This window comes from Rhea americana, unplaced genomic scaffold (assembly GCF_003343005.1).
Source record: "Rhea americana isolate MKP2758 unplaced genomic scaffold, rheAme1 scaffold_14, whole genome shotgun sequence".
Taxonomy (NCBI): Eukaryota; Metazoa; Chordata; class Aves; order Rheiformes; family Rheidae; genus Rhea; species Rhea americana.
In genome coordinates this window covers 8,920,558-8,941,473 of record NW_028185483.1, presented here as the reverse complement: position 1 = coordinate 8,941,473, position 20,916 = coordinate 8,920,558, and positions in this window count along the sequence as shown.

Here is a 20,916-nt window from a genome sequence, read left to right as displayed (position 1 = left end):
AGGAATTTAGTGATCTGGGGTGAGATCTGTGCAGAGTGGGAGCTGAGACTGAAGTCGCTGCRGGACAGAGGAGAACCAACAAGATAACATAAGACTTCTGGGGTTATTGCATTCAGGAATGGGGCTGAAATCCTCTAGGGCCGCTGGGATGCTCTGAGGCTGGAGAAACGCTTTGGGGATAGGGCAGGGCGGTATTGGGAGCAGGCGTTAGCTGCCAGGGTCCCCACTTGTTATAAGATGACAAATAGTGCAGACGTTGACAGTGTGCTAGACTGAGGCATTTTAAGCCTCTCTTGGAGGAATTTACTACATATCCAGGCCATGTCTTCACACCGCGGTGGGTTTGACGCACAGAAGAGTAGGCGAGTACGCTGTTGTTCTTCTCACTACCTGATTCATAGGACTCTCTGCATAAGGTGAATGAGGAAACTCCATCAAAGTAATCTCCAAACTCTGTTCCTTCAGGCTTCAGCTGGCAGGTTGCAGAAAGCTGCCCAGTCCTGTAAGTCTGGCACTTTTTTGCTTCCAGATGTTATATTCAGCTGATAGCATCTAAAACTGCACTAACCACTTTCCAGATACTTTTCCTTGAAGGCATCTGTTGCCGCAAGGATGTTATATAATGGTGAGAGAGAGGGGAGGTGGCTTGTGGAAAATCTCCCGTTAAGCGATGATGACAGTCCTTTCTGARAATATTTGAAAACTCCAGCAGAGGCACCATTTAAAAAACGGCTGTTGGGAGAGAACCGAATCCCAGTGGTTTAAAAGAAGAATATTGTTGTTTACAGACTGCTCGGGCTCCTATTTGTTGCAACCCAACAAGAATTCAGAAGGCCAATTTCTCGTGCTCCACACCCCACTGTAAAATACATGCTCGCTTTTAATAACCCAGTCTCTAACTGTGTTTATGTCAACAGCATTTGCAGTCACCTAATGATACACTTACCTGGAAATTTAATGGTGCCTAAGGAAACAATATGCTTAGCACTCATTGCTTATTATTTTTCCTCCTTGGCAGTCATGTCGCTGCTTTCTATGACGTGCTCTACTGAAACCTGTGTGTGCCATGGCTCAGTTYCTAGAACCAGGTGTTTAGTTTAGTAAAATTTGTATTGCTCAAATGAACTCAGCCAAGTAAACAAGCTGGGTTGATGCAACTGACTTGTCCCGCTCTTGCTTACTATCCTACCAATATATGTATTTTCCCCACACACACTATACCAGAAATTATTTTGATATTTTTCTAGGTCATATATAAGGGTAATAAACATTGTAGGGCAAAAAAGGGACTCTTGCGTGATTTCACTAAACATACCCTTAGGTGGATGGCGAGTTAATTTTTAAGATTTTATCAGCCTTTGAAGAGCAGTGTAATCCGTTTCACAGGGTCTATGTTTATTTTCATTTAGTATTTTTTTTTTCAAAGAGTCATTCTAGATTAAGGCAGATGTTCAGCGTTTCATCTTATCTCACGCAAAGACAGCTGCTTCTGAAAGGGGCTGGGATAAGCCCATCGCACAGAGCGACTCATTCCCCAGCGGTGCGCTCTCACCCCGTCCTTTGCAGCTGCTCTGCTGATTGCGCTGCCACAGGATGAGTCAGTTCAGCAAGGTGATCCAACAGGAAACTATGCCAATAAAAAATAGAAAAGGAATAGTTTTCTGTTGGCGCAGGCAGTTGAATTGATTCACCAGACAGGCATGCGACCACTATTTAAGGGAATGAGAGGAAAAGGAAAAGAGAAACAAAACTGCCTCTTCTGGCAGCAGCCCATCGATTAGGCATAACATGAAGCTGATCTGAGTCAAGTCTGAGTGGTCACCCTCCTCAGGTCACCGAAAAAATGTAAAAAAGTTTCTTCGACAACATCTGTTTTCTGCTAAGGTGCCGTCTGTAGTAACATTGCAGTTTAATTCTGTACTAACTGCATTCTTTATCAAGCTACTTAGCGCTTTTGCAAAAGCCTGGCATCAAATTAGCCAAGCTGCGGTTACTGCTTACCTGGGACAAATCAGTTAATGTTTTTACATACTGACTCAACAGTAGTTTTCCCTGATTATCTGGAAATTCTGCAGTGATACAGTATTTGCTGAGAAATCAGTATAAAGGTTTGATGATGATCTCAGACAATTATTAAAATACTTCCGTGTGCAAGTTTCCCAGCCTTAGTTTTAACAGTGGTTATTAGTTTATCATTCACCTTGGTCACAGGTGGAAGAGAAACATACCTCTATTAAGTATGGTCCATTTTCCAAATGCTGAACAGAAATACTTACTGAATAATTTCAGCTTTTTCACTGATTTTTTTTTCACTATATTCATTTAATATCCCACCTAAATCATCATTAGGATTTTCTTTGTGCCAGAAGGAAACACTACTGTGTGGTGATAAATGATACTGGCCATAGATTTTTTTMATTGAATTTCACTAACTCGTTGTCTCTGTTTTCAAACTGTTGATTTGTCCATTGCTATCAGCTTGCCAAATTTTCATCGGTACATAATTCTTTATTGCTGCTTTTTAAGCAGAGGGTATTTCTTAAAAAAAATAAAAATAAAAAAGTCTCCTTTTGTGACACTGCAATTGTGAGGATTTGAGTCATCTAATAACAGCTTTGTAAAGAACTGCCCCAATTTCCATTTGGATTGTGTCATAGTATTTCCTGAGGCTCTCTTTTGCTCATGAGTATTTTCAGCCTTGCAAATCTGGTGCTTTTGTAGCACTAAATACCTAAACACATTTTGCCTGATGGAAGTCTGTTCCCTCTGTACAATGCAAGTAGACCAGACTGTGGTTACTTCCGTGGATAAATTCTTTACCTATCTGGATAAGTCTGGTACAGCATTACCCTAAGCTGTTTTTTATCTGTACATTTATAGTTGCTTGCATTGTCTTTATAACTTAGCGTAAAACTTTGCAGCTCCCCCTYGCATCTCAGCACAAAGTCCGAAAGGTTTTTTCCCGTTGGCTTGGTAAAGCCGGACAGCAGCTGAGGAGTAATTGCCGTCCTCTGTTCCCAGTCTGTATAATGAATATTTCCTTATGCAAGCCATTGCATCCTCCGTATGAGATGCAGGTATATGCCAGCGCCCAGAACAAAGTCATACGGAGGTAGGGAGATTTAGTTGGGTACTTTTCTGCCTAGATACRGATAGAAAGAGATAAAACAGAACAAAAGCGAGTAAATGGAAGGAGCAGAAATCCATACAGCCCCAGAAACATGGCTTTGATGAGGAAAAGCCAAGAAAGAGGTTTGGGGCGGGGGGCTAAGTACTGACTGGTGGAAAAAGTCTACCATTTGGCTTAAAGGGAAAACATTAAGGGGTTATTACTGCTGCTAAACAGAAGCTCTTTCTCTGTTACTCCCTGTTCGTAAAAAGAATAAGAAAAACTGCTTTGATCCATATGTGCTTGTATGTTCTTCATCAGAATTCCCTCAGTCATTTTCAGCTAAAGGTTAATTTCTCATCGTATTTTTCAACCCRTTGCGTATTCTAATGTATTATCTTTATCCACGCTAGAAAGTTTCCCTTACACCTAATTGCTTTTCTTTTTCAGTCTCTGGCAAATTTGAACTCGTTTATTGCTTCACAAACCTCAGAGCATGCAGGCTTTAATTAACTCAAAGATTAATTTTGTGGTTGGCATGTTCCCTCCACCCATCTCCTTGAGCTGTTTCTCAGCTGCTTTCCAGTTCTTGCGGCATTATTATTATATCGTTTTTTTCTTTTTGTAACACTGGAGAAGACCGGCAAGTCTGGCTGTGTTGCAGCACTGCTAGCTGGGCCTTTTCGAGGAAAGGGGCAGGTCACAAGGCGCGGGGAGCTGTGGCTTACCCGTAAATCGCTGCGTTCGGTTCTGTTAACGCGCCTGGGAGAACCAAGCGAGGCGCCCTTACGGGGGAGAGCCCCAGCTCTCCTCAGGTCGGTTCTCCTCCGTCGGACTCGTCACCGCCAGGAGACGGGCCAGGCCACCCCGCCTGATGCTGCCGCTTCTTTTGGAAAGGTCCCGGCCGTCCACAGCCGCCGCAGCTCCTCGGGTAACGCGGGAGCAGGCGGCGGCTCGGAGCGYGGGCACGGACGAGGCCGCGGCCGCCTTTCCGCTCTCGGCTCCCCGCGACCGCGGGGACTGCGCGGCCGCCTGCTCGCCACCCGAGCCCGCCCTCCGAGCAAGCCGGACCCAGCGGGTGCGGGGTCCCGCTGGTAAAAGCAGGGCTCCAGGGCTCGCCCCCGCTGCACGCGCTGTTCTCTCCCCTCCGAGGCTGTGAACTCCGCGGGGCAGGAGACGCCTCTTTGTCACCCGTTGCACCTCGCCTGGCTGACGGGGCCGCGTGCTCCGCTACAAGGCGTCAAAATCGTTGYGCTTTAAGAACGTTTGCAGGGCGTTCCTGCTCTGTGCAGGATTTCTAAACCAGCAAACACAAGAGCCTAGCTGGAGACCGCGTTTGATACAAAATCTGCCATTTGCCAGAGCTAAGGCATCCAAGCAGTAGAGGAGAACAGATCAAAACCTACTGCTTATTTATTCAGTCTTTTTAATGTGTGTTGCGTGTTTCACCTTGTCTTTTCTAGTACAACCGTATAAACAAGTGCCTTAACTCAGCGTAGGCTACGGACCCACCTCCAAACCGAACAGGCTCCCGGTTAGCCCGGRTGGGGACTCTGCAAACACACGCCTTACCGCGGAGGAGACCGGGGCCAGCCGGTCCGCTCGGAGACGAGGAGGGATCATCCGCTCCTACCGCTCGCCCCGGCCCCGGCTGCTCGGCGCAAGGCCGGCCGCGGCACGCTCCGCCAGCTGAGGTTTTCAGCTTCAGCAGGTCGGCAGCAGCAGCGGTACTCAGCGCTGCGCTGTGGGGGAAGCGTGCTGGGTTGRCAGACGTTGTCCGAGATGTCCGAGCGCACACAAAGTCTGCGCGGAAAAGCCTGACTTTTCAACCAAATGGTGGAGCACGTGAGTGCACAGATAGGTGTGCTGAATGTCCCATGAAATGGTGGTTAGTAATGTGCAATTACAGTTTTACTGCTCAAGAAGATGAGTCATATGCTGTGAAAGACACGAGTCCTTAAAAATCTCCTTTTAATGCTCCTTAGAGTACATTGGCAAGCCTGAGTAGTTAAACAATTTATTATTACTTCCTTGCCAGAAGAGCTTGTGAAACAGCTTAGAAGTAAATTGTACAAAGTGCCCAAGATTGCCGTAGATGAAGCCTTTCTTTTCTTCCATGTTGCCCAATCCTTCCCCCCYGCTTCTTTCTACGGACATTTGGTTCTTCGTGGTTTAAAATAGTCTTGCTACTTATTTCCATTACAACAGCAGCATATCTAATAAGTCACATGTCTTCATGAGCAATCACAGTGAAAGGGGAATTCACTGCTCCATTTACTAGAACAAGATCTTGAATAGTCACTTTTTATAGATAGAATAAATAATATTGTGCTTTCCCATTGCTTTTGCTAGCCCTAYGATTGCTATGAAAAGCAGTAAACGAGGTCATGTCTCATTTCCACRCTGTTCTCATGCCCTTCAAAGCATATTCCTTCCCCAGAAGTTACTATCTTCTTAAGACGCCTGCTGCCTTAGCTGAGTTACCATGTAGCTAGTTGATATGCCATGGACTTTGCTGATATTTCTCTCTCTCTCTCTTTTTTTTTTAATAATCAGAAGTCTTTCAGCTAATGGGACTGCCAGACCCTGCCTGACCCATGCTGTGCCTAAAGAAAAGTGGGATCTGAGTGCCCTTGCCTGCTTGCACAACCCCACCGTGTTATTTCTTACGCTGACCTGCAGCATACGCTGCTGGAAAGCTCGTTGGTCGAGTCTCTCCCCGAGGACACTTCTCCTGATGGTTTGCACAGGGCCTGTCCCATCCAGCCGCTGGCCGTGGCCAACGTCCCCCGGCACCACAGCAGCACGAGCGGCAGCGGCCMCAAAGCGCAGCCTGCAGACGCGGGCCAGCGCTTCCTCCTACGCAAGGAAGGTTGAGTTCGACGGCAGTAACCCCAGACAGGTGGAAACATTGCCAGGGAGACCCGGCAGGTGCATCTATAGCTGTGGATTTCACTAAAGAGGTATTCTAATAAAAGAGAGGGTTAAAAARAACAGCTCCATCCACAGACAGCAAAAATGCCTTACGAGGTAACCTACCTACAGGGAAAGTACCCCATGCCAGCTAAGAAAAACAGAGCAACTAGGAAGCCCAAGCCAACATAAACTTAGCAAAAAGCTGCAGATGAACCTAGAGCGCGGAGCCCTCCTGCAGAACCATCCCTTCGCCTAGCAGGGCGGTCGGCAGGAGCGAAGTGCTCCAACATTTGTTACCTGGCTGCAAGGAAAGCGTGAGACGACCAGTGCGCCTCCCCCGTGCCATTCGGCGCGGGGGAAAGAGTCGAGCTGCCTGGCAGCTCTCGGAACTGGAAGAGGAGAAACCCCTTCCAGCTGAGGAGGGCACACGCAGCGCTCGTGGAGCTCACCGTCTGACAGCACGATGTTTTGTTTYTGTACAAAAACTGCTTGAAAATAGGGCCTTTAATGCCTCTATTGTTGTACATTTTCTCCCCCAAAGTATGTTTAGAGGACTTAATCAGACTCATTTCCTTAATTTCAAGCGTATCTCTGAAAATGCATTATCCCAGGCTGATGGCATCAAAGAGTGAATTAGGAATAAAGCCAAGTGAATAAGGACAAAGATATTTCCTCTCCGTTACCGTGCAGCCTTCACAGGCTGCAGAGCATTAGACCTACTGAAATACCACTGACACATTCTTCAAGATCTGCAAATTAGTGCCTTGCTTTCATACCCTTACCACGAAGCAAGAATGCAATCCTTGTTACCGTTAGCAGGACAAGGGGTATTTTGTGATGAGCAGCTTTAGATACACAGCAGCGGAAAAAAATGTCTTTGAACTACTGCTGCTTGAGTTTGCAGTTAATGACAATATTTATCATAGAAAAGTTTCCCTATTGAACCAAAAAAAATTGAATTAGTGATTTTTTTCAGGAAAGCATCACACAGCGTACATGACACCTTGTGACTTTCTCTATCAGTTGTATCTGCAACTCTTGCAACCATCGTGGCTCAGACCAAAGGTCCGTTCAGTGTCGATCCTGTCTCTAATAGCAGCCAGCAGCGATGCCTGCAGGACTTGGGCAAGCGTATAGTGAGGCTCTGAGTGAAGTGAAACTCATGATGAGGAGACGATTAGCATACCTTTCCACCAGGGAACCAAACACAAATYTCCCTTTTACTACTACAGTAATAGGGTCTGTAAGTGGTGGGGAGAACAGGGGAAAATCCACTGAGGTGCTCAAGGCACAACGACTTTTGAGTGCATAACTTGCGGGTTCCAAAATTCTAACACAGATCTGAAACAAAAATATCCCTGTTTTTGCAGATTAAAAGACAACTCTCAACCACTGCTGTGGCTAGGCATAGGACATGATTTCAACAGCATGGGCCAGGCCACAGCAGGAGAAGCTGTTCCTGCAATACCCACAACAACTGTGCCTAGTCTTAGGCAGAGACTTAGAGTCTACCAGCTCTATAACTGACCTAGCTTTGACACCAGCCAGGAGATCTTTCTGACAGAGCACAGTGGCCTAACAGATTAGTCTATATTAGTTTGTTAGTTTGGACCAGGAGTGGGCTTTTGAAGCAAGTTTCTTGGCTGTCCCTATCATCACCGTGCTTTGCTTTACGTCAAAGAGGTAAAAGAATGAGATTCCCTTTGGATGAAATTAAACCAGAAGTTGCTCTCCAAGATCCTACCTGATGTGGTCCAACTGCTAATGGCTATTCAGGCTCCAGAAACGACTAGAGTTAGACCAAAATAAAAATGCTCTGAAATACAGCAACTGCAACAGCTCCTCTGGTGTATGTATCTGCTCTTGTGGGTTCACGCTGTTTGCTACAGTGGACACAGACAGGATGTTGGCATCCAGAAATTGTTCCAAATGATCTCCATAATCACAGCTACTAATAATCATACAGTTTCTGCTGCTAATGCTGCTCACTCCCCTTTGGATGCAAGTTCCCCTGCTTACCTCAGAAAGTGGGTGTCCTCATCTGTGTGAGTATACAAACACACAAGTACACACACAAAATGGGAGGTAAATGCTTCATTTTTCAGGTGTTGCCTGCAGCTGTGCAATACACTATTCAGTGCCCACTCCTGGAGGTGTCCTTATTCACTTTCTAGGCTTCATTACAGTTTTAACTTGACAAGTTGCARTCCTGCACCCTTTTGTTGGAAAGAATGCACTAGAGTTCAACAAGCACGAGACAATGCCCCATCTCTAACGCAAAGAGCTTCTGTAAAGCCTGACAACCACGCCAGACAGACTGGTTTCTTTTTCTCTATCCTGACATTATCCAAAATCTTCTGAAACACTTCTGAAAGCATAAACTGGGAGAAAGATTTGAACCATATAAATACACATCAAGCCAGCAGCCTTTCAATTGCAGCGCAAGATATTCTCTGCCATGGGGCACTWGTGGAGTTTCCATAGTTTTACCAGACAATAAATACATGGTGTCTAAGTAAGGATGAAAGMAAGCCTTTGGCAAGAAGGCAATGTTCTTTCGCTGGCAGTAATTAAACTGAAATCACAAAAGGACACAAACGGATCCCAGCAGCTAACATTTTTGTGGCTTTATCCAGACTAAATTCTCTATCCAACCTTAAATTAAGCTGCATTAAAGAGAGGGTGGAGAAAGGGTTGCGAAGCTAATGCAGTGCGAAGACTGTGGAATCACCATGGCTAGCCTGCCTTTCCCGGCTCCTGCCCATGCCTGTCTGCCTTCCCAGCACTTTCTCTACTCCGTTGGCCATTCTAATTTGAAATGACTTATGCAACCTTGTCCTCACAGCATCTCATGGGAAACTGCTTTACAGACTGACAGTCATTGCTGTTAAAACAAAGCACAAGGCTGGGAAACCTTGCTTTCAGGAGGAAGGCTGGGCAACAGCAACTTTCAGTGCTACTGCAACTGGCTGCATGAGGAGGTCTCTGCATGAAAGGCTCTAACACCTACTCTCCTTGGCGTGCTTCTTTGGAAAAGGAGGCTGATCTAGTCATGCTCTCTGTTCACTTAGCTCACTGTCAGTCATCTTCATTAATAACTTTTTAATCTTAATTTCTTTTTCATTTCAACTAACAGGGTGAAGTTCACGGATTTATTAAAATCTGAGGACTTACAGGATAATTAACATCTCCAGGGAATTGGAGATAGCCAAACCGGTAGTCCCTGCCTCCAGATGAGAGAAAGACAGAGAAGATCACGTATTTGGGTTGACTGTGGGCAAACAGCACACCTGCACCGGCATGCCAATCCACCTAGGAAAATCTGGACAACTCCAAGTATTCAACATCTTTTGCTCRGGCAGCAGGGCATGAAAGGCCAGTAGAAGGTCTGGGAGGTGGTGACTACAGAGTGCCATTGGCTACATCCAGGGGCTGGTGATGTCCCAGAGTCAGGTCCCTAGTGGTGTGGTAGGATAAAAAACAGGGACAGTTTGGTGACATGGGAGACACTAGTGTATGGCCACAGGGTAAGGTGGGGAGTGGGAGAGGAAGACAAGGGAACAAACCACTCAAACAGACCAAGATTCATTATTTCTGCTACTCTCAAATTCAATTGGCTTAGCTTCTTTATCTCAAATTTTTTGTATAGACTAACCGGGACACAGATACCTCCAGGTCTGTCAGCTTCGATAACGAACGAACTCCCTTTAGAGACTTGCTGACTACCAGCAAGCAGACACAGCTGCCGCAATGCCCTCTATCATCTCCCACAGCTTTCCTTTCCCCCTGCACACAYACAGTGTAGCTACTGTCGGGAACAGTGTGCCCAGCCCAGCTGTGGCCTGACACCAACTGGAATGGTGAGCTGTATGTTTTTCAGCTAAACGTGCTGATGGGCAAAGAACATCTTCTGCAAGGGCCAAAGAAGATCAGTTCAGCCACAAGACACTGAAAGTCAGTTTCTAGGACAGGTGAAAAGCCTTGGAAATACAAGCAGCACACACTGGTAACTTCAGAGCAACAAGATGCAAGCAGCTCCATAAGAAGGGTCCCTGCTGTTGGTCTTGGCCAGGTATATTTGGGTACTGTGACCACAGGCACCTGACAAGCAACTGAAGAGAGAGGCTGATCTCCACATTGTTGGGTACAGTAGCATCCAAAGGCTCTTGCTGGTGGAAGGCTTGGAGAAATCCATCACCACTTGTACAGCAGGGGCCACAAAACCCAGGCTCTGGGGTTCTTTCTSCAACTCTCCTCTTGTGTCTTAATTTTACCTGTCTATAAAATAGGGAGAGAAAAGTGGAACTTGAAACCCCTCTTAGTCAGCCTGGGAAGGAACTCCTGTCCTTCCCGAGATCCCCAAGCCAGGCCAGAGAGTGTTCCCCCCTCCGAGGCAAGGCTGCCCCATGTTTCTGAGGCAGGGCTTGCTTGCGCAGCAGCTGCACCCCAGCAAAGCAAAGTGCAAGGTGGAAACAGGCTGGGAAGAAGAGCATGCATAGCAGGGAATCCCTGAGCTAAGGTCAGCCCCACACATCGACATGCATGAACCAGAGACAAAAAAAAAAAAAACAAAGAGAAATCATATTTGAAGCTTGTTTTGCTTTTCTGAATCCATACGAAAACTTTTTAAAAGTTACCTGCTTTTTCTTTGCCTCCTGATTTCTGAGCCATGCTGGCCAGGTTCAGTCAGTCGCTTCAGGCTTTTCTCAACAACAGCAAGGCCTAGACACACCACTATTAAGAAACCAGTGATGCCAATCACTTGCTGACGGGAGCCAGGGTTCTTCCCTAGAAGCCTAGACATAGCAGCACTGTGACAGAGCTCAGCCATGCTACAGCGTGCTGTACAGAAACAAGCAGCTCTGGACTTCATCTTTGCTCAAGCCTATGCCAAAAGACAGCTTCCCTGGTGTCATCTCCCTCCCACTGCTCAGTGGGGTGGCAAATTCAAAGCTGCCACTTCTAAGGAATAGCTAAGGCTGAACAAGAAGTTCCTGGATCCTTTCCACCATCCCTTTCCCTCTGGGGTCCTTTCTTTTGCATCTCTAAAGCATCAGTGTGAGAAATGACTGACTACTTCTGCAGCTATACCCTCATGAAGCAAGCTCATCTACGTCCTTGGGACAGGTCGTGCCCTGACAACCAGCTGGCCGCTTGATTGCWCCAGACACTTCTTATGACTCTACAGACTATACAGACCCCAGGGCACGAAGGGACAAATGGTTGGTAAATAGTTATGAGGTGAGGCAGCTGTTCCCTATTGCTTCCAACCCCATATATTGGGCTGAGCGAGTGGAAGCATGCTGTTGGTGGCTGGGAAACTCAAAGGGAGGAATGTGCAAAGAACAGCTGTGCTTGCATAACACTGTTTCATGTCTGCACACACACACATGCAAAGGCATGCACACGTTCACACACCTAAACAGGGTCTTCTTGCAGTGTTCCCAGGAGGCAGAGTAATGTGCTGACGGAGACCTCACCTCAAAGGCCACGTCCACAGAGATGATGTTCTCTAGGCCCTTGAGGGCTCCATCTAAAAACATCTGGCCACTACTGAGGCCAGGTTGCACTGCTCTAGCAGCTGCTCCATGGGACTCAGGGACCCACTGAACCTTGCCTGGCACATTGGCCTACAGCCCTTCCCACCACGTCAGCCCACAGCACCTTGGTAGAAGTGAGCCCAGGCAATACTAGGCACTACTGAACCAAGTCTATATTTTTATACTCTAATATTTATGTGGATGTCTCATAAAAACGGTCAGCAAGACTCGCAGATCAAGAGTTTCCATCCCAAAGGGTCTGTACGAGTGAAAGCAAAGCTGTTCACTTGCATGGGCCCGGCTTGATTTTTGGTGGTTTGTGACCAGCAGCCTTGCCAAAGGGGAGGGCTCCTGCCCCAGGAAGGAGGGAAGATTTGTCCTTACCAAGACCAAAACAGGAGTACCTGTGCTCCTCAAGTGCGAGGTGGTGCAGCCCCAGGCCCTGCTTTCAGTCTATGTACCCTTTTCAGTCCTTGTCGTAGCCAAGGTTGGTCTCTGAGCAGGGTGAGCTGTTGCATGTGCTGCCCATACGTATTCTAGAGAGCCTTAAACCGGGTCAGTTAAATCAGACACTGCAAAGCACACTATCTTCTCTGCTGTTCAACAGGACTAGAGCCTTTCTCCTTCTCTCCCATCCTTAGCTGTGAAACCAGCTGTTGGTGCTGTACCTTGTCRATGGGACATGAGTTCAGGTGGCACYTGAGCAGCCCAGGCAGACCAGCACCTTGGCCTCACTAGTGTAAGCAGAGCAGTCCTCTGCCAGCAGCCAGATCATCAGAGCTGCGGGGGAAGGAGAACCAGGGCCAGGCTGGGAGGTCGGCAGTGGCCGAGCAGACACCGCGCACACCACCTCCCCAGTGCCTTGTTGCACTGGACCGGGGTGCTGCCACGATGGCCGGGAGCCCCCAGCTGCACCAGCGGTGCCTCCCTGTGCCCTGGTCCTACGCCAGCCTGCTGCTCCCTCCCATGGGAAGGTCTGCCCAGACAGAGTCCCCCGGAGGGAGGAAACCTGCCCGCACCAGCGGTACGCAGCACCCAGCCCMTACAACTCACCCACGGCTCTCGTTAGGAACAGAAACAAAAGCAATTTAGCAGAAGGCAATTAGACTGAAGGCAATTAGCAGATGCAAATTCTGATTGTGTAGCCTGAGGTTTCCCTCTTCAAGCCCAAAGCAGGTGAGCTGAATTCAGGTCATCTCGCGGAGCAGAGGACACCCTGCAAATGTGCAGATGTTGCTTGATCTGCCCAAACCCGCCTTGGTCTGGGAGACTTGTACCAGCCCTGTTCACTGGCCGGGCCAATGACTCAATCTGCTCCTCGCTCACCCAGAGCATCCCTTGCATGTGTCTTGGAGGGGGGGAGAGCAAGAAGATGCAGGTGCAGCCTCTCAGAAAAAGCCTTATTTAAGGCTTTGCCTGCTCAGACCATTCCCACCCTAGCCATTGTTTTGGGAATAGCTGGAAAATGTCAGCAGGGCGCTGGGTGCGGGTGGGGGGCTCAGGAAAAAGGAAAAACAGATGATTAGATTTTTTTTAAATCAGCCAATAAATTATATTAACTTTTCCATTGACCTTTTGTCGGGTCACATTATCAGTCTAGTGGATATGGTTCACGAAGATAGTATTATGCTCACATTTCAAATTGTGCAGAAAGCATATCCCAAGCAACGTGCCAAAATGGAAATGTGTCTCAGCAGCAAGCCTGCACATTACCCTCCTGAGATGCAAGGTCCAATGCCTACAACAATCCCTCTATATCATCACTGAAAAGGTCCTGTTCTTGGAGAAGTGTGGTGATATCAGGGGGGTTCAGATTTTGTTAACAGCACCTTTTTCCTCCTCTGTGATTGCACCAGGGAAGYGGAGCTGCCTGCTGAGGGGGCTGCGGCCAGCACTTGGCAGAGGGGCAGCTTGGACGCCTTCCTGCACACCTGCCCTGGTCGTGGCCTGTGCTTGACAGGACAGTAAAACTGCAGACAGCAGGAGCTGGGAAGCTGTCCTTAGCCAGGGCAAGAACCTCTGGCCACCYGGCACCATGCATCCTTAAGGTGGGGTAATGTTCACCTTCTTCCAAAGCACCGAGAGGGAAGGTGGCATGAGGGTAAAGCTACAGATGTTGGGTACGGAAAATGGATTTTTTTTCAGGTAATAAGGTGAGTGCTGATAACCCTGCTGATCTGAATCCATCCCGCAGACAGTCTACCAGCAGTCTCCCAGACTCTAGTCTCCATGGGGTATCCTGGCTGCTCCACCATACGAAGCTGTGCCGGTCACAGCGGCTCCTCGTGCAGTCATTGCACCCTTCAGGAGCAGGCATGTCGCTGGCGGAGAGGCTGGGGCATCCGCGTCCCTTCACACGCAGAGGAGCCCAAAGCGCTCAGGATGGTCGACACGGTTAAACCTCTGCAGATGAGGAAAACGAGACGCAGAGACAAGGAGAAGCTTTTCCAAAGCCACAGGGGCACAACTTRCCAAAAGCCTTCCCCAGCCCCCCGCGGCTGGGAGGTGGGGACCGTGCGAGCTCCCGGCTCGCCCTCAGGGACCCGGGCTGCCCTGGACCTCCCGGTCCCCGGGAAGCTCTGCTGCTGCCCTGGATCGCAGCACAAACGCGAGGCCTCATCTCCCTCCCGGTCAGCCCAGCGAGGCCAAAATTAGACTCTATGTGCCGGGTAGAAGAGCCACAATCGTATCTCGGGAAMGCATTATTGTACTCCGCGAGCCCTATCTTATCAGGGAAACGAGACCGGGACTTTGACAAATCGTCCGTGCCGCAGCGCGGGCGAGCACGTGATTTTCGGGAGTCGCCCCCCTGGCCATAGCAGGGCCGCGGCCGCTGCTGCTCCCGGGCCGGCCGCGCCGCCGGCCGCACAGGCCCGGGGAGCCGCGACCCTCCCCGGGCCGGGGGAGCAGGCGGAGCCCGGCCGCCGCTCGCTGCCTCCTGCGAGCTGAGCTGCGTCAGGGACGCGGCCGGAGTCRGACCGGTCCCTTTATCGCCAGCCTTCCCGTGCTGGTCAGATGACTTCATCGGCCGGGGAGCAGGGACTTGAACTCCTTTGCAATGGGAGATGGTTATCGGGGGCTCTGGCACGGGCTGCACGGCGGCTGGAAGCAGAGCCGCCACCGGAGCCTCCAACACGGCCGGGAGGGGCTGTTCAGCCAGGCAGGATGGCTGCACRGATCCTGTCCCGCAACGGCGCGGCGCGGAGACCCCGGAGGGGCAGCGCAGCATGGTGCCCACCTCCGCAGCCCTGGGGCGCGGCAAGGCACCTGCCTTCTCCTCCACCACAGCCCGTGGGACCGAACAGGGGCTAGAGGCCGCCCTGCCCACGCCAAGCCCGTGTGCTGCCAGCTCTCTGGGAGCAGGCAGGGTCCTCTTCACCCTCTCCCAGCAATACCAGCTGCAACAAGATGCATGCTATCCCCTGTCCCAGATCCTCTCTTATAGCATTTATGTCCTCTCATTGGRAAGCCCAAGAGCAGCCTGTGGGCCCATCCTGCCCTGGCTCCCCTCAGAGACCACCCTAGCAGGGTGGAATGAGAGGTAGCATGTCACCTCTCCACTCTCAGCACTGCTGCTGCAAGGGCCACCCAAGGACCCATCCTTAGCAGAGCTGTGACAACTAAAAGAGCCTCTTGAGTAGATCTAGATACCCCACAAACCACATCCCCGGCAGAGCAGGGAGCAGTGGGTGCTCAGGTCACCTCTGCCTGAAACTCACAGGGCAGGAGAAGACCCAAGAGGCAGCTGTGACATCTGTGCTTGATGCTGGAGTTCACACAGGACAGCCAGCACAAACCTGCAGCAATGTCCCACGGGGACATCTGCCTGGCCCGCTYGGGTCACCCGCCCCGGGAGAGGTGGCCAGGAGGGTTAACAGGAGAGCTGCCCCAGGTGCATGCCAACAACCTCATTGTATACCACTTGTATAGCACGTGGCTGCAGGCGGATCTGGCCTGGCAGCAGTGTTGGGAACGGGTTGGAGCTGGCACAGGCTCAGCAGGGAGAGCTTCTCTCCTCTCCAGGGAATGACTGTAGCTTCTGGTGGGCTGCTCCCCATCAGAAGTACTGGCTCCACTGTGAGTTCACCATATACACCAGCAGGAGCAGGTCTGGGGAGAAAAGAATCCACTGAGGGTCTTAGGGAATGGGCAAAAGGGATCACAGGCARCAGCAAATCAATTACAGTGCACTGATGTGCAGTAGCTGCCTTCTGTTTTGGTGCTTTGTGCCCATTTTTGCTCTGCTGCTGGGTCCTGAAAGGGACACAGCCTGCAAATGTCACCACCATTCAAGCCAAAGCTGTTGCTATCCTGCTTCCCGCTCTTCTTCATATGAGCCTCCCTGCACCTACAGCTCCGTGCTTGCCAGAGCTGGACCTTAGTACAAACCAAARGGAAAATATCCAAGGGGATCGAATGCGAGTCAGGGGCCACCAACTTGAAATAGCTGAGGACTGCTGCTTTCCCCCACTGCACCCCAGGGCAGAGAGCGGAAAACAACCCCAGGAACCCATGATGCACTCGAGCCCTAATGCTCATCTGCACAGCTCCACCTTTCATCCAGGTTCTTATAGGCTGCAACATCCTTTCCATGGGCTTTAACAAAATTCCATCCTCCTCTTCACAACATTCAGAGACACTCTACTGGCCTGCCACACCTCTTCCTCTCATCCTTCTCCATCATACCAAGGGTACCYCCCTATTTCTGTGAGGCACCCCCACATCTCCCTCAGCCCCAGGGCTGGGAGCAATCTCTCTACCAGCCCCCATGGTCACCTTCCTCACCCACAAGTAACATTTTCCAGTAAGGACCACTGTGGGAAAGGAGCCCAGCAAACACACACAAACATCTCACTGGGCTCTTTGAATTCCCGCTCACGGCTCTTGTCACATCGCTTACAGAAAACCTGGTGATGGCCACATTGCTGATGTGTTACACTCACTGCCCAACCCACCAACTCACCTTGCTCCCCAGTGCCTCCCACCTGACGCCTCCATTGCAAGCTCTTGGAACAGGACTTTCCCGCCCTGCCTGCCCAGCACCCAGGTCAGGGAGAAGATGCTTAGAGACGCYGGTAGAGTGAGTGGAAAGCAAACAGCACTGCTTTTGCCTGAGCTCTGCACACTGCCCTCCTTAATGCTGTGGGGCACAGTATGACCAAGCACAGCAACGCTGCAGCCCCTCTGCGAACCTCCAGCACTGACCAGGCAGCAGTGTCCCATGGCTCCCGGCCCGGGACTATCCGTGAGAAGGGAACAGGCCCTGCCCCGCTGGGCACAGCGGCCTTCTTGCTGTTGTCTGAAGTCTAATTTATTATGACAGGACACAAAAGCAGCCACTGGGTCAGATCAAAGGTTCACCTTGTTCAGTATCCTGGGCCAGGCAGGGGCTGGAATGGGATCCTTAGGGACAAAGCTTAAGAACAGGGCACACGCGCAGTGACCCTTCTGCATTACGCCCTCCCGCTCCCAGCGGCCACAGCCTGGTGACTTCCTGAGACAAAGGTTGCAGCTCTGGCCTTTCTCCTTAAACTCGTCTCATCATTCATTCGAGTTTCACTGCCGAAAATATCACACAATGATTTTTGCAGTTAACATGAGCCTTTTCTGAGCATGCAGTCTGGGGTTTGAACTTGTCTCTGGCCAGTTTCATTTGAGACCTCCCTGTTCTTGTGCTATGAGACACCGCAAAGTCACTCGCCCTTTCCTTTCTCCCACTCTCCTGATGATATCGACTCCATCACATCTCCCTCTTGTGAAAAGGACAACTATTTGAAGGCTCACTCCACTTTTCTTACTCCTTGCTGTTCACATCCCTTGTTATCCTAGCTCCACTCTTCGTGGCCTTCATACTTCTGGGTGCTTTGGGGGGATGCCCAAAACTGTGAACCCATAGCACCAAACGAGTTAGCAAAGCAACAAAGCCTTGATCCCTGTTCCGTTTGCAGTCCCTTCTCTAGCAGCTCCTGACACAATCTAGCCTCTTCAACCGTAGAGCAGCACCAACCTCAGCCTTCACCGTGCTCCCATAACCATCCTCCTCTGTGGCAGCAGCCAACCCCACTCCCATGTTCTGCCTGCAAAGACACATAGGTCGTCCCCACCCATGTTATTTTGCAAGTACTGGCATGTAATATAAGGTGCCTTTTCATCCCCCAACCACTCAGCAATGCAAAATCCTTCCATTGTGCTGTCAACTTCGGGATTTAATACACCAAATAATCATGTATCAATAGCAAATTTTATGACCTCACTTTTCTCAGCTCTTTCCACCCTTTGAGGTGTGATGATCAAGCAGGTCTGCTCTCTACTCCATTGTGGAATTAAGCATTTATTCCTACCTCTTAACAAGTTATTAATTAGCAAGACAACCTTCCTTCCTACTTACACCACAACAGCTTAGTTTCTTCAGTGAATGATGATTTGGTTTATCTTGTCAGTACATAAGTCATGGACATGGATGGCTTTAGAGGGAGCTGGCAAGAAGTCAGTGACATAGCAACACAGAAAGCTAAAGGCAGCTCAAAGCAACTACGTAACTCCAAATCCTTTATTTGCCCTCAACAATTTGTCTCCCTTTAAAACTGGCAGAGAGAAAGCAGGACATAGCCCAGCCAGTGCTGCCTAGAGTCCCTATGGCTGCTCGAGGGCTTTGCAGGACAGCATATAAACCTACAGACAAGAGATGGGAAGGTGGTCRGAATTGATTCTCGTCTCCCACTTGCCTGTGTGATGGAGCAGGAGGACTCAAGTTACTTGTTGCTTTGAGATTCAGGGAGGTGGTGAGAATTGCAAAGCACTGCAAATTCAGTTGACCATTGCACACCTTTCTGAATGCCACACACGCTACATACCCCAGACAGCTTTGGAGATCTCAGCTTGTGTAGCCATGCTCCTGTTGCTTTAGAAAATAGCTGAGGTGCCCACCCCAGTCTGCTGCAGAGACTTTTGTTTCACTTTGTGTTATCTTATCGCCATAGGAAAGGCAATACAGCAGAAGAATTTCCTTTCCTTTATATTTCCAGCCTTTCCATTGTCTAGCGTCTGGATTTCTGAGCCTCAGCACTCAGCAATGCGGCTCAGGCCATTAGAAACACAAACGCAGAGGCTTCTCAGCGACACAAGCYCTGCAAAGTCTCCTTTTGCTGTTGCAGGCAAACCAAGCAGGGTCTGGCCACCCTAGCTCCCCTTTTTAAACAAGTGGTGCATTTTCCACCGGCCAAGGTGGTGGGCTCAGCCTGGCTCAGCCATTCACCTGGAGGAAAGGCAGCACCAGGCAGGACATGCTGCTGAGATTAAATCATGGCAATGAAAYGCTACAGTCTCTGGCTGTACCCCCCTTCTTTGCTTCTTCCAATTTCTTTAGCATGAGCAGAGCCTGAAGGCTAGSGCAGGCTTTGGGAAAGAAGGACAGCTCAGTGTCCAGCACCTCAGAAAAGCCCATGGGAGACACCATCAGTCCAAGGCTACAGGAAAGACTTTCTGTGCTGTACTCCTCATAGGACCTGCCACTACCCATCTCAGGGACAGCTCTTATAAAGCTCCCTGCAAAGAGTTAAGCTCCAGCTAAACTGGTAGCAACCTGAGCCAGGAGCTGGGCAATCACAGCAGCCAGCAGCAGGCTACATGCATGCTGGCCAGTAAGTATGGCTCCTGCGGTGCAGACCCACTGCAAAGAGAAAGGATCACCTAGTTATGCACCCACACATGAGGGAGCCCAAAGGAGATCACTGCTCCCCTTGGGTGCACGTGGGCACGTAGGCATTACAGGACCTGCTCCACCTCTTCCCAAAAAGGAGACGTTGGCCACATYTGAAACTAGAAATCACTCATTTCTCCCTTTCTCCTCCACAATGCATGCAAAGCTCAAAATAGATCAACTTTCAGTTTCCATTTTTATCATGCTCTCTCATAYTCCCCACCAGCCAAGATGAAGAAAGGTCTCAGGAGCACAGAAAGTAGGTGGCTGAATGAAACATGGGGATCCATACAGCCAAGTTTCCTGAGCATCTGCYTGCACCACCACTAGCAGAGTCAGTTCTGAGAGCCACCAAGCAGAGATGGCCTTTCCTTCTGCCCCCTTCCCTGCCAGGGACACTGATCGCACATCAGCAGTGGCTCATTGTAGGGCTCTTCCTGGCCCTGATCTTGGCAGCACTTACATCCCTGYGCTGCAGACAGGGCCACTCTCCCTGTGAGCCCAAAAGAACAAATGTAGCAAGAGGGTCAGAAGCAGCCGTTCCCTGCTTGGGCTTGGCTACTGACTGGAGGAACAGAGCTAAGCAGCCAGCCCTGTAGGGCACCCCTACACAGCAGATTCTTGCCCTGCAAGGGAGTTCCTTGGCTGGCAAGCAGCTAGAAGACTTTCTTCTTTCAGGGCAAGCGTATCTCCACACTCAATAAAAGTGCATCCAATTCATGGAAGAAGCCGCTGTTGCTTAAAAAGGGAGACCGACCTGCGAAGCTCCAAATCACTTGTTCACCAACCCCGACCCAAGCCAACAGAAAGCAGCTCTGCAGAGCCTTTCAGCTTCTTTGTTCTCCTCTACAGGCAGCAAACAAGTCAGTAGAATATAGTAACTTCCCGTTAGGGATGTGAAAATGTTTCTGTCTCTTTGTCTTGACTGTTATGACTCCAAAGTGACAAAGGGTTGGGGATCACAAGGGGGCATTTCCAGCTCCCTTTCCAGCAATATAAACCCAAGTCTGCTCCACTCAGCAAGCAGAGCCCTTCCACACTGATACCACCCAAGAGGCAGGCCCTCTTCCCATAACTGCAGCAAGAACAGCACTGTGGCAAAGAGTTCCTCTGACTCAGGAACAGTTTCTTTTCCTCTTGTCCTCACTGTAACCTCTCTTATTGCCTCTCTTGGGCACCTCAAACATGTAGCACTGAGAGATTAAACCSTAATGTACCCTGGAGATCTGATCCCTACCTCATTTCCAGCAGTCCAGCATAAAGCAAATCTGTGGWTCTCCATACCTGTTTCGAGTTTAAGGCTTCCCGATATTTTTGCTGCAGAAGAAAAAGAGATCTCAGGAAGAGAGCTGGACTAGAGCTGACATGCCAGAGAGCAGGGTCACAGAGCAGGACACTACTACTCACTGACACGTAAGAAAAGGGGGCTTCTTTCTTAAAAAAAGAAAAAAAAAAGACAGCACACAAAGAACAAGAACAATGTGGGCCTTCAGAAGTCTGGGTGTGCAGAGAGAGAAACATGCTCTGTTCTGCCATGGTGTTTCAGTACAATCAGGAAAGAAACACAAACTTTGGAAGAAGCATCCTGCAAGGCCCAGGACCCAGCTCCTAACTTGGCCAGTGCAAAAGCTGCTCTGCCCACCACRGTTGTT